Consider the following 20095-nt stretch of genomic DNA (forward strand, 5'->3'; position numbering starts at 1 on the left):
CAGAAAGCGTGTCCTTAGTGTCATGAAAGATGGCTTCATCGGGAGCCAACGCCCACCCTGGTGGCCACTCCGAGGTGACATAGGACATTACGGCGGTCAACTTGGGGTCGTCAGCCGTCTCTTGTTTAAGTTGCTCCTTCGATATGCACTCATCATCCAGAGCGATGAAAGACACAATTTCTTCATCAAACACTGTTTCTCCTTCGTCTTCCGCTACCGGAAGTCTGGAGAGAGCATCAGCTACTTGATTTTCAGCGCCACGCAGGTACTCTACATGAAAGTTGTACTTGAGAAGCCGGGTAGACCACCGAGTGATACGGATCCGGTTCTTTGCGTGGCCAAGAGAGCAACGAGATCCTGATGGTCTGTGTGTAGGGTGAAGTGGCGACCCCATAGGTATGTGTGCCAGTTTTCACAAGCCCACAGACACGCAAGCGCCTCTTGTTCGCCCGCAGAGTACTTCCTTTCACTAGCAGTACGCGTTCGTGATGCAAATGCTACCAGGTGAAATTCCTGTAGTATCGCTGCTGCAACACTGCGCCAATACCGTGAGCTGAAGCATTCGTAGTAACGATGATAGGCAGCGCAGGATCAAACATCTTCAAGGTTTGTGCAAAGGACAGTAGCACTTCCACCCTCTGGAAACTTCGATCTGCTGCCTGGTACCAGATGAACGGGATGTCCTTGCGCAAGTACTTTTGCAGCTGCTCTACTTCGTAAGCCAGGCACGGGGCAAAACGAGAATATTCGACCATTCCTAAGAAGAACCGTAGCTTAGTCAGGTCTGTAGGAATTGGTGCCGCACGAAGAGCGTCGACCTACTTCTGAAGAGGTGAAATCCCGGCAACACTAACTTTGTGCCCCAGAAACGAAATTTCTGTGACTTCGAACAGACATTTCTTGTTGAGCTTCAGACCTGCTTCCGAGATGCGCAATAATACTTTTTGCAGGCGCTCTAGATGCTCCTGTTGATTCTTACCAAAGACTACTACATCATCCAGATAAAACAGCACTCCCTGGCAGCCCTGCGAGATCGTTTCCATCATCTCCTGGAAGGTTGCTGGTGTGGAAGCTAGTCCCGAGCACACTTCCTTAAAGTAAAAGAGTCCTTCGTGCGTAACAAACACTGTTAAATCGCGACTTTCGGATGAAGTGCAACCTGATGGTATGCTGCCGCAAGATCCAGTTTCCAGAACCTCCGCGCTCCATGCAATGCGTTCAGCAGTTCTTCGATGTGAGGATGCGGGTAGCTGTCGACGACTACCGCTTTGTTAACTTCGCGAAGATCCACACACATTCAGATAGTGCCATCTTTCTTTTAGACCACTACTATTGGTGATACCCACTCGGAGGCATTGATTCGCCCGATCACCCCAGCTTCCTCAAGACGTATAATTTCCTCAGAAATTAATTGTCGATCAGCTTGGGGAATGCGCCGAAGCCGATGTTTAATGGGAATTGCTAAAGAGCGGATCTTCACCTTGCATACGACTCTTTTAACTCGGCCCAATCCTGGCGTAAAAAGATGCTCGAAGTGACTAAGGGATGCCGGAAGCTTCGGAGGTGTAGACACTGGCTTAACTCGAAGGTGCACGTGTGGAGCCACGCTTGCCTCCGCTGGAGGTGAAAGCCGTTAAGTCCACTCTTTCTCCGGTGCCACTAACGAGTCGTCGAGCTTCGGGGTAACAACGGTGGAGACTGCTCGGCCATACTTGTGGAAGCCTCACCGGTGTCACCAGTCTCAGTATAAAAGCAAGACCTTGTTGATCCGCTGATTTGAATGTTGAGCGCCACGACTGCGTCCATGCCCAACGAAGAAGTTCCACGTTCTGCGATATAAAACACCAGTTACGCGTGCCGTTCTCTTAATGTCACCATCGCTTTGAAAGCTCCCTGGCTTTGTATGGGCTGACGGGAGTAGCTCAACAATCTGGCTGGTGGAGCAACCACGTGGGCGTCACTTGCAAACCATTGCGTGAACGTGGTCTTATTCATTAGCGAGACGAATGACCCGGTGTCAAGAAGAAACTTCACTGGCGTTCCAGTGAAGATGTAGATTCTCGCCTTCGAGGGTTCATTAATGTGACATACAATGTCGGGGTCGTAATTCTCGTCGTTGTAGGCCTCGCAATCTGAGAGGACTTCCTCCTCTCTCTTGCGTTGTGATCGCTGACGATCTCGACATATACTCCGGCATACACGGTCAAGATGACCCTGCCGACCACAGTTGCAGCAATATTTTTGTCTCGCGGGACAGGTGTCGTAGCTCTGGCATTTGTGTGGGCCATTCCCGCAATTCCTACAGACGCGCGTGCGACAGGGATTGTCCTGCTGTCGTGAAGCCTGTAGAATTTGGGAACTATCTCGTGGGAGGTTGAACTGTACGCTAGTCGGACGTCCGTTCATGTAGTTGCTGTCAGAGGGAATACGGGCTTCGCCCGCTACCTCCGCAGGTCACGCATGGTTCCAAACCACGTGCTGTGTACGTGTCTCTTGAGATGACACCCGGCCTTGCAAAGGGTCGCGATGAAGCCCTCTGTGAAGGTGGCGGCGATGACTCATAATATGAGTGCTGTGGAGGACTGCTCTGATGTGGAGTCGGTCGGAGTGCCCTTCCCGGAGAATGCCCTTGGCGCCCTCCGAACTGTCTCTCGCCAGATAGTCTACAGGCTTTGACGCGGCTCTCTGATTTCTCTGTAACTTGACAGGTCTGCCTACTGGATATTGACGCGGTCACGTTAGCCCATTCTCGAACTTCGTGTCGTGATCGCTCAAGGTTCATAACGGTCTGCATTACTACGTCGAACGGAAGGGCTGCATCAAGGACCATTCGTTCTTGAATTTCCGTCGATGCTACCCAATCATGAACTGCTTGCGGATGCAATCTTGCGTTCGACTTTAAAAATTAGCCTGGACTGCTAACGTCCGTAATGCGGAGAGAAAATCGCGAAGAGACTCGCCTTCCCTTTGTCTACGCAAATGGAACTGAAGCCCTGCAGTGTCACATTTGTCGGCTGCGTGAATTCGGCTTCCACCAACTTGATGGTCTCCTTGTAGACATCAGGGGCCCTATATTGCGCTTTCAGGATAGCTAGGTTCGACATTGTACATGTTCCTTTTTTTAGTACACGGAAGTGACGTCATCACATCTGATTGGTTGGAAGCAAAAGTGACGTAATTTCCCTAGAAAAATGTGGGCGGAGTCGGCAAAACTGGGCGGAGTCGGCTACCGGACGTGACAACAAAATGACGTTTCGTTTTGTACCGAGTACGTTTCAAAAGGTACTTGCTCGGAACTAGATGTCATTGGCAGCTTCTTTTCGGCGGCTAGGCGTCGCCGTCTCGTCAATTCGTCTTTTTCTTTAATAGAGCTTTTTTGAGCATAGTTGTAAACCCGAGACTGGGGATACGGACAAGGGACAAAACACAGAACGACTCGTCCGTGTCGTTCTGTGTTTTGTCCCTTGTCCGTATCCCCAGTCTCGGGTTTACAACTATGCTCAATTTACACCAGCTAGCCTGCACCCTCACCATTGCTTCAGAGCTTTTTTGTTTCGCTGGAAAGGCTGTATCGGGAACACCGCGATGCATTCGAGCTTCCAGAGGAGATCTTTCGGAAGCAATACCGCCTGCCCAAGATCGTGGTGCGGTGGTTGTGCGACGAACTTCGCGAGGAACCGGAGGTGAGGAGAGTGCGTACCTCGTGGACGGTCATGACTGTGGAGCTTCAAGTGTTGTGCGCACTGCCCTTCTACGGCACGGGGAGCTTCCAAGGCATGGTGGCGAGCGACGAACACGTAGCGCGGGACCAAAAGACAGTCAGCGTTGCGGTCCGCGCCGTCTCCGTCGCTATCGTGCGTCGTCTCGGGGTCCAGCGTGGCTGGATCCACTTCCCCGAGACGCCGAGCGAGAGGTTCGACGCGGAGAAGGGCTTCAGGCTGCTCGGCAGGATACCCGGCGTCATCGGTTGCGTGGACGGGACCATGGTCTCCATCGTCGGCCCGTCCAAGAACGACCCCACCGTCACGAAGGCGGCGTACTGGTGCCGCAAGTACTTCTACGCCCTCAACGTGATGGTGGTAAGTACACTCATGTTACGTTGTCATAACGCGCCCCAAATCTCTAGAAAAAAAAACGTATTGCCGATACGGTTTAAGTATGCCGTTTTATGACTGCGGGCTGTGGGGTCTCACGACTGCGCGAGCGTGTGCTCTACGTAGCATGTGAGCCGTGAGACGCTTCTCCCAAAAATAATGCTTGTCTGTTAAAACGTGCAAGCTTCCGTAAAAAAAACCAAAAAAACAACAACATTATTTTTGTTTTAAGGTAGTTAGTTGTACCTTGCATCCAGGAAGGTGTGTTGACATGCATGTGTCAGACAAAATAACTTAAAAGGTTCTGAAATTGCGACTGCTTTGTGAACCATAAGTACAATCTACTACTTGTGGATTCAGGTAATTACATGTCAATATCTCTCTCACTTTCAGGTGTGTGACGCCGACTGCCGGATAATGTGCATCGACCCACAGTATCCCGGGTCGGTGCACGACTCCTTCGTGAGGCAATTTTCCTGGCTCCGAAACCAACTCGAGCAAGGGCAGCTGCCACGCGACGGCCGGTTCCTGCTTGGTGAGCATACTAAATTCATTCCTTATGCACACGGTGGCTCCCACCGCTTGAAAGCCACAGTACCACACGTACTGTGCTTGTTGTGAGGCACACAGACACAGTTGCTGGAACTCCTTGAAGTGAGACAACACCCAAAGTTTCGCCATTAATCTCTTTTTATGTCCACATAACTCTCACACTCTGCAGGCTAGGAAAGCCACACTACACCAATCTCACGACAGTGATAGACTACGCAAGGCATGCGACCGCAGTGCGAGTCGCTGTCCGGTTCGGCCCACTCACTGTTACTGTCTGCCTGTGCCCTCTTGCTGGTTGGTTTTTGCATGAAGTTGGAGGTCTTTCACTGATCCCTGGGGGCTCGCCTGGTCGCTTTGACGGTCGTCAGTTTGTACGGAATGGGATCAATTCCTCCTTGGCCACTTGGGGCTCGCCAAATCTGTCCTCGGGTCGTCTTTGTCCCACACACTGGATTCTTTTCCCTGACCCTTCTTCTTCGGTCTGCCTATATAGCTCCTCCATTTAGACCCTCCGTGTCCCAACAGGACCTGACTCCTTTCCAATCTAACCACCCCCTCTCTTTTCCCCATCTCCAACTCCACCGAGGATTAGGAAAAAGGTTCGTCGAACTGGCGCCTTATCCCCTTGCTTGCCAAAGACAAGGCCAGCGTGTTCTGCTCTACCCGTGCCTAAGGTCACGGCCACACTCCCAAAAACAACAGAGCTTTTATCTGTCGGATGCAAGGGCCTAATAATGCACTTGCATACAACACAGCACCCCTGAGGAATCGTGCACACATCCCATACAACCCACCAGGAAAACACATAGTTACATGAAATAACAGAGAGTTTGCAGGCAAGCTGGTGCTAATTAATTATAATGTAAACTGATACTGTAGTGCAGAAATATTAACAAAATTTTAAAGCACACTTAAGTTACAATATAATTGACATAGTTGCACACAGCTGTTTTTGCTGTTTTCTTGCCTTTTATTTTAAAAAGTAAAGAATGTAATATGTTCCATCCTCTACATGTGCAGGTGACAGCGGCTACCCCTTGGAGCCTTGGCTCATCACCCCTGTCCCCGGGAACCACGCGACCTCCACCGCTTGCGGCCGGTTTAATAAGGCGCATTCCTCGATCAGGTCTGTTGTGGAGCGCTGCATCGGGCTGTTGAAAAACAGATTCCGGTGTCTGCAAATTCACCGGGCTCTGTATTACCACCCTTCAACAGCCACCGCCATTATTTCGGCATGTGCAGTGCTCCACTACATCTGCCTTGCATCGAGCGAGCCAGAACCGGAGTCAGACTCCGACCCTGAAGAGTCAGAGTTGGAGTCTGAGCCGAGCTCGGACGGTTCTGAGCCGAGCTCGAAGAGGTCAGCGTCGGCTCCCAAGAGGCTGGCTCCTGCCGGCCCTCCGGTCGGCCTTCCGGTCGGCCTCTCGGACGGGGGGAAGGCTCTGAGGCAGCGCCTTGTCGCCCGGTTCGGAAACCGCCGCAGACGTGCCCGTGCGGCCCGCCACACGCAAGGGGTCCGCCGCCACGACGGTAGTCCCGACCACCAGGGACACCGTCGGGAAGCCCCTCAGCGCCCTCGCTGCGGTGGTGCCCAGCACCACCGCAGAACCTCTCGCCACCACGACTGAGGTTTTGACCACCAAGGACCCCGTCACATCCTTGCCCTCAGTGAAGCCCTCCCCGTGGAAGCCGTAAAGTGCACACTTCGCTTCCTGCTCCACAGTCATGGCCGTCCACAAGCTACATACTCTCTTCAGCTCCTACACCTTGTGAAGTTCGTCACACAACCAGCGTGCTGCCTCCGGATACGTGTCGAGTGCATCGCGGTGAAATCGATACAGACTTTTTTTTTATTTTTATCAGCAGAAGGCACGAGACGCAGTCGACAGTGACAGAAAAGGTTCGGAGGTTTAGTTGCCAGACAAACAGGTCACCTGGATTGCCCCTGCAAAGAACTCAGAAGTAATTTAGACTACCTCTAGAAAGAAATGCTTGCTTTTGCAGAGATTGCTTTCTTAGTTGCTGATTGAACCAGGGATATTGTTGTCATGGACATTGTTTCATTTTACACATGCTTCAAAGCGTCTTGCCTTCTGCTCCATTTTATTATCTCTTTTATGGTACTTCATCAAAGTTAGGTGATTGTGTTATCTCAAGACAGTGCACATGTAGTTTGTTTTGAAAATTGCTTTATTTCTTAAAGAAAAACCTGTGACTTCATGAATAAAAGTGTGATAACGTGGAATGTAATATTTCATTCTTGGAAGTAAAACTGAGCATCGACTGGAACCATGTAAGTAATTGGGCAAGCTTAAGTATATATCACAGATATCTTGTTGAACACTCTGGTCTTATTTGAGCACAATAGTTAAATTTCGAAAGGAAAAAAAATATATATATTCTCTGACTAGCATACCACCATATAAACACTGGACCACTTTGAAAGAATTATCACAGATGTTGCGCCAAACATTCTTATTTGAGCACAGCAATAGCAAGTTCTCGAAAGATAAAAAAATTGTTTCTGACTAAAGCAGCCGTCACTCGCGCGCTCCCCGTTGGTTCCGCCGACCCCTCCGCTGCCCCCGGCACACCCGGCTCCTCGTGGATCGACATTTTGGTTTGAAGAAGGCGCGTAGCGCACATCCCGCATAATATTGGCACAACTTTCTCTCCAATTAATTCTTAAATGTATTGCAAAAGGGTACAAAAAAGCGGTTTGTTTTAACAACGCCCAAAAGGTTTTGATTGTTTTTCAATACTTTTACCTGTACTAGAACAGATGCGACGGCCAGCGACGCACAGGATTGGTTGCTGTTCCTTCGCTAAACGCAGGAACTGCTCCCCGCGTCGCAGTAAATCCTACCCCGTATCCCGCGCGTAGGGACGCCTCAGGGAATGCGTAGCTGCTTCCGCTCGTCGGTGGTTGGCTCCGGACGTCGCTGAAACGGTTGACCGGTGTCAAGTTTGCGATGACGTAGCGGCGTCAAAGTGGGCAGAGCCGCCACGTGAGTGTTGCTAGGATACGCTCCTCCTTTGCATTACGTCACTTCCATGTACCTTTTCTCAAATGTCCAACCTAGCGATCCTGGACTCCCATGGCTGCTAGGGAGAAGGAAGGGACGTCACCAACGCAACGAACTCAGATTGGATGTTGATTCGTGAGAGTCGCTGACGACGAATATCCGGAGAAGAAAACAAAGCTCACTTTTTCTTTGTTTTCTTCTGCGGAAATTCATCATCAGGGACTCTCACCAATCAACATCCAATTTGCGTTAGCTGCGTTGTTGACGTCACTTCCCTTTCCCTAGTCGCCATGGGGGTCCAAAATGGCGGAACATAAGCCCCAGGAGTAGCGCGTACAGCTTGCTCGCCACCTGCTGCTCCTAGCGGTGCTAATGCCTGATCAACAGCAGGTTCAGGCGTTGGTAGTGAGTCATAAATCCGCTGGCCGGCCTCGCCGAGGCAGTTCAGCAGCATCGCTTGACGCCGTTCTGCAGGATACTCTCGGGCGCCCGTTGCCAAAAAAATACGCTCAAACATTTTGATCTACCGCTCCCATGGAATGGTTGAAGGTCCCAACTTAGCCAAAAACTGCTGGGCGACTGTGCCGCCCGAGGCCATGACGATGCCAGATAGCTTCTCAGCACCCAATGATGCCGTTAGAACTGGTCACCATCTTGACTTAAATCGTGCGAAGAAGATGGTTACACCGGGAAAAGCAGAAAGCTGTCCGATACAGAGGGTACAGTTGAGGTCAGGCTGTATTCCTCGCTGCTGTTCAGTACAGTGCAGGAAAAGCTTGTTTTAACCGATCGTCGCCAAATAATGTACGTTGGGCGGTTCGTGGACCGCTATCAGAGCATGACCATCGCGGGCAGAGTCTCGTGACTAACTGCTTTATTCGGGCAGAACACAGAAGAGGAAAAGAAAGACGATGTATTAAAGAATAACGCGATAGATCGGACAACACAAAGACGAAGAGGGGAAAGATAAACACAGTTGGACACAACAATCGCTTTAAGACATCGATGTATCAGTGATATTTTGAAGTTCGTAGCGTCCCGTTCAACGCTTTTACGGCCTTATTTTGCGAAATGCAAATTTCGGTTCAGCGTCCTTGTAATAGAGAAATTGTGGAGCAAAACATTTGAAAGCGGATTGATCAATGTGATCGTCAAGATCGCGTTGTTTCACGCTGGGCATAGCAAGAAAATCTGAGACCGATATTGCGTTGCTTTACCCTCGATGCCTTACTATTACGCCCGAAGTAGCTGTGCCCGAGAGGAAATTGTAGATAAAGCTTCTTGATAAAACATACTCACTTCTCGCGGTTGTAAAGTCATTACCACAGCCAAATAGGTTACAGTGAAGTCCTGCAGAAACCTCAGCGGCGATGCTCCCAAAATTAAGAAAAGCTTTCGGGTTCATTTTTAAGCGAAACTAGCAGTAAATACAATGAGAATGACAAAATTACGCATTTACATTCCTGTTTAGTTAGTCGGCGTGGAGTCCTCTTTTGTGAGGAACCAACGACGTTTTTAACGGGAGTAAAGCATTGTTGATGTAAAAGTCTTGTGTGTGCAAAGAAGCAGGTTTTTTCTGTTCGGGAAAATGCTCTCTGTCAAGCAAAATTTGCCCCTGCAGAGACGAAAACCGGTAACAAAAATACTTCAGAAATACGAGATTACATTGAAGTGACTGAAGTTATGCGGCGCTTTAGTTATATGTTGTGGTTTGGCGTGTCTAATTTTCTAACCAGGCCGTTACAGAGAAAAGGCTCGAGGTACACCTAAGCACTTCTTATGAGTTGTGAATGCTAAAGCATGCATGTTGTTCTTCCACTCCCCTACTTCGTCTGCGGCGTACTTGCGTAGATGGCCGAGCGCGCGCTCTCCTCGCCGCGCTGACCTTGGGTGTGGAACCGCTGCCCCGCTCGGCGGCCAGACGCTTCGTGTTACCGGCGCACTGGCGGCGCGGGCACGCAGCGCCATGGGGTGGCGGTCGTCGAAACCAACGCGCAGTGGCCGATGGGAGCCTCGTTCTTTGAAACTATAACGCACGCCAACCAATGGGACCGAAGCCCAAATCCATCCGATTTCGGCTTCACTGGGCTGCACTGGAAGTGTGGAAACTAGGTGCCGTTTGGCTAGGCTTTTCGCGCGGCTTCAAATCTGGGAGCCATCAGATCTCGGCTTCACTTAGAGAAGGGCGTTTAGGTGCCGTTTGGCGCGGCTTCAAAAGCTCTGGTGTCGGCTCGGTCCATGGGACAGTTAATGCTTTCGCATTAATACCTCTCTAAATATCACTGGAGAGATTCTTTACCCTTAAAATATTAATAATAATTTCGATTGGGCATATATATGTGAAGCGAAGCTATAGCATGCATTAAATAAAACACAATGACACGTAACTTGACATTATAATGTCAAGTTACGTGTCATTGTATTTTATTTTGCGCTATAGCGCAAACTAAATGTATAAGCACACAAAAAATGTACTTTCTGCAAAAATGGATTCGTTTGTTAAGTTTCGCCCTTCTTTTGTTCTTTAACCTTAGATATCGTCCTTGTGTTCGGCAGGGCGAACTTCAAGATCAAATGCACAAGACCTTAAAAAAGCATTGAGAAAAACGAATGTTAAGACACACGAAGGAATTGTTGATTATGTTTCAAAGGCTGCCCTCAACAGACTATTCACATGTTTACACGCTTGTTCTTCACATGCGGCATTTTTAGGGTATTTGAGCTATACCGATGATTATTTTTTGAGTACCTGTACATGCGTGCGGCCAACACTACATATTCTGTTCCAAAACTAGATTGCTTTCGCACAACCAAAATTCATTCACAATAAGACTTTTATCCAGAAGCTTTTCCATTACTAAACTGACAGCAAAAGAGTTTCTAAAGAATAAAGATACAGAAATCCATTATGTTACCTATGTTATGCCAAATAAATGTTCTGCCTAAAAGGTCGGATCTACTTTATTATTTTAGGAGTTTAGTCATTCTTTTTTTCAAGGCGAGTATGTTCTGGTTCAAAAGTACATAAGGCGAAACGAACTCGCCTGACAAGTTACCAATGGCCTGCCTCAAGGGAAAGGTACATCTGGGTGGAAAATAGGCCAAAAAACACAGGGACAAAAAAAAAAGAAGCACACAGGGCGAGGGGTACTGTGTGCTAAACAATGCAGGAGTGCCGGGTGATTGGTAGGGGGTGTGTGGCAAGCTTCATGCCACCTAATTTCGGCAATGTGCCTTAGGGGTCACTTACGAGGTCCCCCTGTTTTGTGGTAGGGTTTAGGTTGGCCAGACGGGGAGGTGCATTAATGATCGAATCAGAAAACACTCCGCCACCATAAGGCGACCCCCGTCTGGCCACTGGGCTGTACATTGTGATAGGTGTGAGTGCCAGGCCGAGTACAATAGTACTATGATTGTGGAAACATTCAAAACAAAATAGAAAGGCCAGGTACATGAGGCATTCATGATAAGGGCCCATTGTAAGGATATGTGTATCAGTGCACCTGCTGTTGCCTTATTCGATAAGGAGCACGCTTTAATCGGTCATTCAACAGTGACGGCATGCTTTCCAGGTGGTTAATGAAAGCCCATCTTTGCTCATGTGCAGTTTTCTTTTTCTTTTTATGTGTTTCCTTCAGTAAAGTTCAGTTGCACTTTTTCCTTTTTCTCCTGTATTTTTTGGCGCATTTTTACCATACATAAGTACCAACTAGCCTAACTCGCAGTGTTACTATGGGTACAGCAGCACGCGATGTAACACAAAACAGACAAATAATGTCAAGAAAAACTAAGCATACATTAAGGACAACAGCAATACATCACCAGCACAAGAGCAAAAAATAAAGGTATAAATACGGGAAAACATACAAAAGGAGCCTAAAACTTCGTAAGTGTATTTATTAAGAAAATTGTTTCCGTTAATAAATATCACAAAGGATGCATATAACATAAAGACATTCACTTAATAATATATATATATATATATATATCAGTGTGACGAACCGAAAAAAATACGGGTTCGGTTACGGTTCAGGTTCAGGTAAATTTATTTTGTTCCGGTTCAGTTCCGGTTCGATTAATTCGATCCGCGAACCGGTTCGCGAACCGGTTCGGAAATTATAAATGACAAATTGCAACATCAAGATAAATTACAAATAAAACATCTGAAATCAGCACATACGAAACGGGATACATCGTAGTGTAAGGCTCAGGGATTTCTACCAGGAATGGTTTCTTTATGTGCACTCAAAGGTTACCTCACCGACGTTTACGCATTCGGACTTCATCTAATTGGGTCCGACGCAGTAGCTGTAAAATCCGCGACCTCCTTACAAACCCACTTACAAGTAGAACTCGCTAAGTATCCCGCCACCTCGGCGTGTAAGCAATTGAAGGAACAGTGGGGAGAAAATACAGCTTTCTTTATTTGAACTAACCTTCGGTAACTCAAATTAGACCCTTAAAGAAGTTTTCATTAAACAAGATACGGAATATGAAAAACACTTCACCGAACGCAACGCCAGAAGGACGTAATAGGATAAATATTAAAATAGAAGAGTTCGCTGTCTCACAAATATGTTAGCTTCTAAGTGCCTATACGGAACCGGATGCATTATTATCAAACTCCACAGCCTTTTCTTTTCTCATTCCGATGGAAGCAAGCTTCAAGAACTCGCGCGTTCTAGAAACGTGTTATGAAATGAGCACACAGCAGCATTTAGGATTTACGAGATTGTAGGAAAATGAAATCCCGTGACGCGATCTTTTTTTTTTTTTTGCACAGCCTTCCAATTCTTTTTCTTCCGTGCAAGCCGCGACCAGCGCAATACTGGTTCCTATGTCAAGATTCATGGATGCAGCGTTTGTCAAGATTCATGGATGCAGCGTTTATATTCCTAAGACTGAGTGGAGAAGAAAAATATGTAAGTGAGGTGTGTGTCAGTTGACGGCACTTAAAAAACAAATGCATTGATAGCACATTCCTTGTCAACAGCGCGTGGCCGAACCGTTTTGACATGAGCCGGTAACCGTTATTTTTTTTCCGGTTCAGTTCCGGTTCGGGTTCATCGCGATAACAATATAACGGTTCGGGTTCGGGTTCAGTTCCGGAAAAAATACCGGTTCGGTTCCGGTTTTTGGTTCGGTTCCGGTTCGACACCCTGATATATATAGTCACGAATGACAATGGAGGAGCCAATGATAACTGAAGAAACTAAACGTTTAATAGGGCGAACTTGTGCCCAAAACTAAAAAAAGAAACAGAAGAAAACAGCAGAGCGTCGCGGGTGTCCATGTGGTCGAAACCGCAGGATCGAGCGCTGGGGCGAGACTGACTCCGCATCGGCACGCGGAGCGCCTTATGTACGCGCGTGGAATTCTTGAACAATCAGCGTAGAAGGTTCGGCGCGGAGAATATTCGGACCTCGAACAAGCAACGGAATTCTCGAATTTACCAGAACATGAAATTGCAAGAATACAGAACAGATGCAGTGACGAAAAAGGTCGTTGATCTAGATGATGTTCGGCCGCTTGCAACAAGGTGCCTGATGGCGAACACGTTGCGAATTGAAGTTCAGTCAGGTGGTGTTAGACTTTAACTCAGATAGATTTGTTTAACATAGTACGTTCACAGTGGTGGGCGCGACCAGACGTCGCTGCCCGCCACTTTCCGTCCCCCAAAACTCCCACAAGGAACCCAACCACAACCCAGCTCGATCCGTCTCAAAAAGCCCCTTCTCATCATTGGCCCCTCCGTTTTAGAGTCGGAGTCTGAGGTTCCCTCTCTCAATCGTCCGAAACAATCGCCCAGTATCCCACGCTATTTTCTTTCTGGAAAACGTTCGGTTCTAAAAGCACACAAGCAGGACAACAACATGCATTCTCAAACGGGCAACCAAAATAAAACACACAAAGACCCCACGTATTCTTCGACAGACATTACAAGAAGGCGCCGTGAAGATGGGCGCACTCACGAACCCGGCCCGCTCATACAATGAAAGCAAAGACGACATGTTTGGCACGGTTTAATACCCCAGAAGCCCCATCCGGCAGCCACCCATGGGAGTGCGTCCCATTGTCCCGGATCCCCAATTAGGCAGACTCCCGCTCGTGGCGCCCCTGAGGGCGACATCTCCCCCATTCCCGCGGTCAGCCCGCCGTCTCCCCCGCCGCCTTGGCGATCCTTCCGACGACACAGCTGCGCTTCGACAAAAACCAACAAAAAAAAAAGAATAATATATGCCTTAACCTAACTGATGCGTCGCTGCCAGGAATCGAACCCTTACTCTTCGCGTGGGAGGCAAACACGATAACCGTTAGGCCTCGGCCGCGCTGCCTGCTTCGCCAGCTGCGTGCGCGGCATTACTGCCCCTTTAAAAAGTGCAATACTCCGATGCACCACAGGACGAAACAAAGCATATAAAAAACGGCAAACTAAAGAGTCATTCAGAACACATAAGGTCCATACTCCTATCGAGCGTAGTACGGCTTCAGGCGCACGACGTGGACGACTTCAGGTCGTGGTGGGTGGCGTGATGATGTTCCTATTCCGTCGTGCATCACACCGTATAGTTCAGCTCCCTGAGGCCACAAAGTACCTTGTCTAGTCCAAAGTATCGTTTCAGCAGTTTCTCACTGAGGCCGCGGCGACGGATGGGCGTCACCACCCACACCCTGTCTCCAGGCTGGAAGTGGACGTCCCTGCGACGAAGGTTGTCACGGCTCGCGTCGACGCGCTGCTGGTTTTGAATCAGGAGTCGGGCGAGCTGCCGGACTTCGGCTCGTTGAGCAACCACCTGGTCGTCGTCGCTCTCATTGGCAGATGGCTCATGGGGAAGCATAACGTCCAGCATGGTCGTTATCTTGCGACCATGTACCAGCTCGAAAGGTGTGAATCCAGTGGTTTCTTCAACCGCCGTATTGTAGGCGAACGTGACGTAGGGCAACACCTTGTCCCACGTCTTGTGCTCGACGTCGAAGTACATAGAGATCATGTCGGAGATTGTCTTGTTGAGTCTTTCCGTCAGCCCGTTGGTCTGCGGGTGGTACGCAGTGGTACGACGGTGGCTGGTGTGACTCAGCAAGAGGATTTCTTGGGTCGTCTGCGCCATGAACGATGATCCGCGATCTGTAATCAGAACTTCGGGAGCGCCGTGCCGGAGGACGATGGACTCGATGTAAAACGTGGCGACTTCCATAGCAGTCCCTGAAGGAAGGGCTTTCGTTTCGGCGTACCTCGTAATATAATCTGTGGCAAAGGTTATGCAGCGGTTTCCTGACGTTGACGGCGGAAAATGGACAAGTAAATCCATTCCGATCTGCTGGAACGGTGCGGTCGGGGAAGCAATCGGCTGCAGGAGACGTGCCGGCTTCGTCGGCGGTTTCTTACGTCGCTGGCACTCGTGGCATGATCAGGTGTCGAGGTGGACGGCTTTGGGGAGCTTTGGCCAGTAATACTTTTCACGAATACGGGCCAGTTTTCGGCTGTAACCGAGGTGTCCGGACGTCGGGTCATCGTAAAATGCTTGAAAGATCTGCTCCCGGAGGTCGGTCTGAATTACCAGCAACCACGGTGTGTTGTTGTCCCCGAAGTTCACTTTGTTGAGTACACCTTGTTCAATGGCGAAGGTCGGCAGTACTCGTGAGAATACATGTGGCGCGGTACTCCCGCCCCTTTCCAGATGCTCGATTAATGCGCGCAGCTCAGGATCGTCCCAATGTCGTCGTGCCATGTCGTCAGTGTTCACTGCTCCTACGAAGCACTCGTCGTCATCGTCGTCGCTTCAGCCGGAAGGGGTTTCGACGGGGGCTCTGGGCAGGCAGTCGGCGTCGCTGTGCTTGCGGCCTGACTTGTAGACCATAGTCGTGTCGAACTCTGGTAGTCGGAAACTCCACCGAGCAAGGGGTGCTGACGGTTCCTTGAAGTTCGCAAGCCAGCAAAGCGAGTGGTGGTCCGTCACCACGCGGAGCGGGCTCCCATACAAGTAGGGACGAAACTTCGTGATTGCCCAGACAACTGCAAGGCATTCTTTCTCAGTCGTGGAGTCATTTTTCTCCGCCTTGGACAGTGTTCGACTTGCGTAGGCGATGAGTCGCTCGATACGTTCTTGCACTTGGACCAGTACTGCGCCCAGTCCCGCGTTACTTGCGTTTGTGTGAATCTCGGTTTTCGCATCCTGATCGAAATGTCCAAGCACAGGAGGAGTCTGGAGTCGTCGTTTCAGCTCGTCGAATGCCTGCAGCTGCTCCTCGGCTCATTCGAAATTCACGGCATCCTTCGTGAGGTGCGGACATTTTAGCGAAATCCCGAACGAAACGTCGATAGTAGGCGCAAAGTCCAAGGAATCTTCGCACGGCCTTCTTGTCTGTCGGCGCTGGATATGCCGCGACGGCACGAGCCTTCTCGGGGTCTGGTCTGGGCGGACGCCTTTGTTACTAACCATGTGGCCTAGAAACTTCAATTCTTCATTGGCGAACCGGCACTTTTACGGCTTGAGTGTGAGTCCGGCGGTCTGAAGGGCCCGGAGAACAGCTCGGAGTCGTCGCAAGTGCTCGTCAAAGTCACTTGAAAACACTACGACGTAGTCAAGGTAGACGAGACAGCTCTGCCACTTCAGCCCTGCCAGTACTGTGTTCATGACACGCTGGAATGTTGCCGGAAGGGCTCACTTCATAATTATAATAGCACGATTTAATGTTAAACTTAATATATTATCTGGAGCGTTTCGTAACGTTTAAAAGCACGGTGAACCAATGAAATGCGGCACTCAAATTCTAACAAGGATCTCCCTCTCTGGTCTTAAAATCACGCTCACGCGTTGACTTTTAAAGCAGAATGATGCTTTAATAGAAGCTAGTTTCTGAGTCTAGAGTGTCACGAACAGTTGTAACCAAAACAAAACATAATAACTCGGGTACAATCACGTCGTTGTTCCGGGTTACACGGTCACGTGAAGTGACGTCAGGGTGTCCTGTGACCAGGTACCTCGGCGTGATGTGTCCCGTGACCCATAATTTGGCGCTACAGTGTCGCGTGATCACGTTACTTCGCGTCATAGTTTCACGTTACTATGCACCTTGACATCAGAGTGTCACGTAATACCACGCTGTAGCAATACACGTCAAGTGACATAATGACGTAGTTGGTGTCACGCGACTACTGCCCGCGAAATTTAGCGGAAAATGTCGCGTTGAAGCAGCCCCTCAGGCTAGCATTCTGCGCAGTTCGGACTGCATACGTATTGTCAAGGCAAATATGTTTTCACAAAGCACGCGGGGGTCTCTTAACTTTAGACGAATGATGAAGAGAAGTTTAAATTTTTTGTTTGTGAATCGCGAGAGTTAAATAATATCAATAATAAAGACGCGACCATTAAATATTACTGTATTTTTTTTTGGACACTGATTCATGATCATCAAAAATAAGGCAGATATGACATTGATCGCGTTCACTGCATATGTAACATCATCGTCCGCGGGTAGCGAATATCGCAACTCGCGATCACTGTTCTTGTCGGGACGGAAATTGTATTTCCGACGTAAATTGATGTATAAATAAATGAATGATTGAAAAGGTTTACTCCCACTTAACATAACAAATTAATAACAAAAGGTACAGACGTTTCGCCACCTATGCAGGTGGCATCTTCAGTATACACTGACACAAATGAGGTGAGGTAGACCAGTCTACTTATCACACACGTCCCCGTAAACGTCCGGCAGGGGGCAACGGTCGGTGTTGCACACCGATGCGTCACGGCGAATGAACCAGGACTCGACGAATTTTCTTCGATGAAAAGGTTTACTCCGACTTAACATAACAAATTAATAACAAAAGGTACAGACGTTTCGCCACCTATGCAGGTGGCATCTTCAGTGAAAAAGTTTACTCCGACTTAACATAACAAGTTAATAACAAAAGGTACAGACGTTTCGCCACCTATGCAGGTGGCATCTCCAGTTCTGGTTCATTCGCCATGACGCATCGGTGTGCAACACCAACCGTGGCCCCCTGCCGAATGTTTATGGGGCGTGTGTGATAAGTAGACTGGTCGACCTCACCTCATTTCTGTCAGTGTATACTGAAGATGCCACCAGCATAGGTGGCGAAACGTCTGTACCTTTTGTTATTAATTTGTTATGTTAAGTCGGAGTAAACCTTTTCAATCATGAATTCACCCGGCTTTTGGAGCATTTTTGCATAAATGGATGATTGGTTGCGTACTTGGTGCGAGCTTATGCAAGATTACGTTCGGCCGGGTGTGTCCTTTGCTGGTGTTGAACAGGAGCGGAGTCTCAAATTGAATTCCGTGCAATACAAGAGTGTTTAAGAGCAGACCTTAGAAATATCATCATCGATAGATAGTGTTTGTAACCATTGATAACGCAAGAACGCCTGGACGTGTCCAGCCACAACAATCTACTCGGCAGCCTGAATAACCACAGCATCGTAGAACACGTACCATGAGGAGTCAATCCAGGTGAAGTGAGGCACGTTATAACAGCTGGCCACATCCTATTGTTCTTAAGTTCCCAATGACTTTTAAGAGTGATAAAGTGAGCATTGCGTTTTCCCGCCAGTTCTCATCCCAAGTTGAAGCATGTATCGGTGGTCCACGCACTCTACAGTGTTCTAGAAGCAATCCGCCCCACGAGGAGTCTGATATGTGGTGTATTTTATGAAAAGTTTTTCTCCTGGATCAGGAAACTGAAGGACAAAAAAAACAGCCCAGATTTATTTGTTCACACAAATATTTAACGACTCCTGATCCGTAATTTTAATAGTCTGTTGTTTTAAGTTATCGCGAAAGCATTTTAGTAAGCATCTCACAAGTAGCTGAGAGGTAGCATTCATAAATTTTGCGTTTCGCTTCCCGCTTCGTCTCTGTCCCCTTCTTCGTCCTTGTTTATTCGGTGCTTTCCATTCAGTCATTCATAAATTTTACCTGGAAATCGAGCGAAATTCTTTTTTCCATAGCGCAAGCGTGAGAAGAAAAAAAAAATGCCAATGACAACAAAATGTTGATTGCGGTTGACGGCGGAAGCTGTTGCACTGTTGAAAAATATATTTTAGGATATAGTTTCCTAGTCGATGTGCTTTAGCTTATTTGCTTTCAGAGCTTTACTTTTGTAGAATAGTTGCAGGAGATGTGTTCTTTCTTGGAATGTATTCAAGATGCGCCCCTTTTTTGCTAACATGAAGGTCTTGACGCCTTTGGCGTTTACGCGCAGAGCTGGGTAGAGTTACTCCAAAAAGTATTCCGGAATACAAATAATGCGATATATGTATTTTAAGGGCGAAATACGGGTGGTTCCCGTTCCCCCCCAACCTATTTTCATTTCAACCTTCCCGTTTGTACCTTCCCGTTTCGAACCGGTTCAAAACGACCTTCTCGTTTCATCTTTTCCCATTTCGCACTATCCCGAAACGACCTTCCCGCTTCGACCATTGTTCGTTATCAGTTGGGTCGATCCAAGCGTCCATGTCTGTCCTCCTTGGTGATCTCATTGCTCCCGTTCCCGGAACAACCTTGGAGATTTCATTACCAGCAGTTACTTTTTGCACGCTTTTCTGGTATTTGTGGTGCCTACAGTGCTGCAAACGAGCATAGCAGTTCTCGCTGTAACACCGGCGCAGGATGACTTCGTTGGTGCTTGACTATTTTGATGGCACTCGAACGGATGGCCATTTTTCCATTCAACAGTGGAACCACCACAAAAACCGAGGACCATGGACCAACAACGACACAGAGTCCTGGCACCATAAGATATAAACGCGGTGTCAGGGAGGGCTCACCGGAACATTTACAGCTTCATCGATCTGATCAAACGAGATGAGGCCTTGACAAGTGTATCTTGCAGCAGCTTGCAAATGGAAGTCCCGTGCGGTCCAGGGGGCACAAGTGGGTCTGCAAGGACCGCAAACTATCAGAATTGAAGTGTCGCCTTTCTGATGGCACGATTTCCCTGTTCGACTTCCTCAAGAAGTTGAAGGCTTTTTCTGGTCTATTATTTTTTTTCTGTGCGAGCGAGGGTTCAGTGTTTGAAATTGTAAACAAAATAAAGTTGCAATTATATGCTTGTCAACTTGTCTGATTTTTCGCTCTAAAGAATATCTATTTCACTATAAAAAAGTTAAAAAAAAAAGAAAAACCTACGCAGGCGCTTTGGGTACCCTAAAAATAGTCTCGCGATGTAAAACCTAGTGCTACGCTAATTTGAGCTTACCCAAAGTGCTTGCGTACATTATTCTAAGACTCCCTTATTGTACAGAGCGCGACACTATTAGCGCGAATAAGCGATCGCCTTTTTTTTTTATCCCATGGAATCAAAAGGCTGCCCTCAAAACTATTAGTGTCTTTGGAAGTGCTCATCTCGGCCACTAACCGTATCGGTAAAAGTTCATGCCTACTAATTCCATTTGTT

The 20095-nt window shown here is 48.3% G+C and overlaps 1 pseudogene; it reads right to left on the reverse strand.

The window, feature by feature from the left end:
- Positions 1-1848: 1848 nt before the first annotated feature.
- On the reverse strand, positions 1849-8162 carry LOC115315352 (annotated as a pseudogene).
- Between the last annotated feature and the right edge of the window lie 11933 nt (positions 8163-20095).

The sequence above is a fragment of the Ixodes scapularis genome, unplaced genomic scaffold, assembly GCF_016920785.2.
Source record: "Ixodes scapularis isolate PalLabHiFi unplaced genomic scaffold, ASM1692078v2 PGA_scaffold5__190_contigs__length_132052651, whole genome shotgun sequence".
In the NCBI taxonomy this organism is placed as follows: Eukaryota; Metazoa; Arthropoda; class Arachnida; order Ixodida; family Ixodidae; genus Ixodes; species Ixodes scapularis.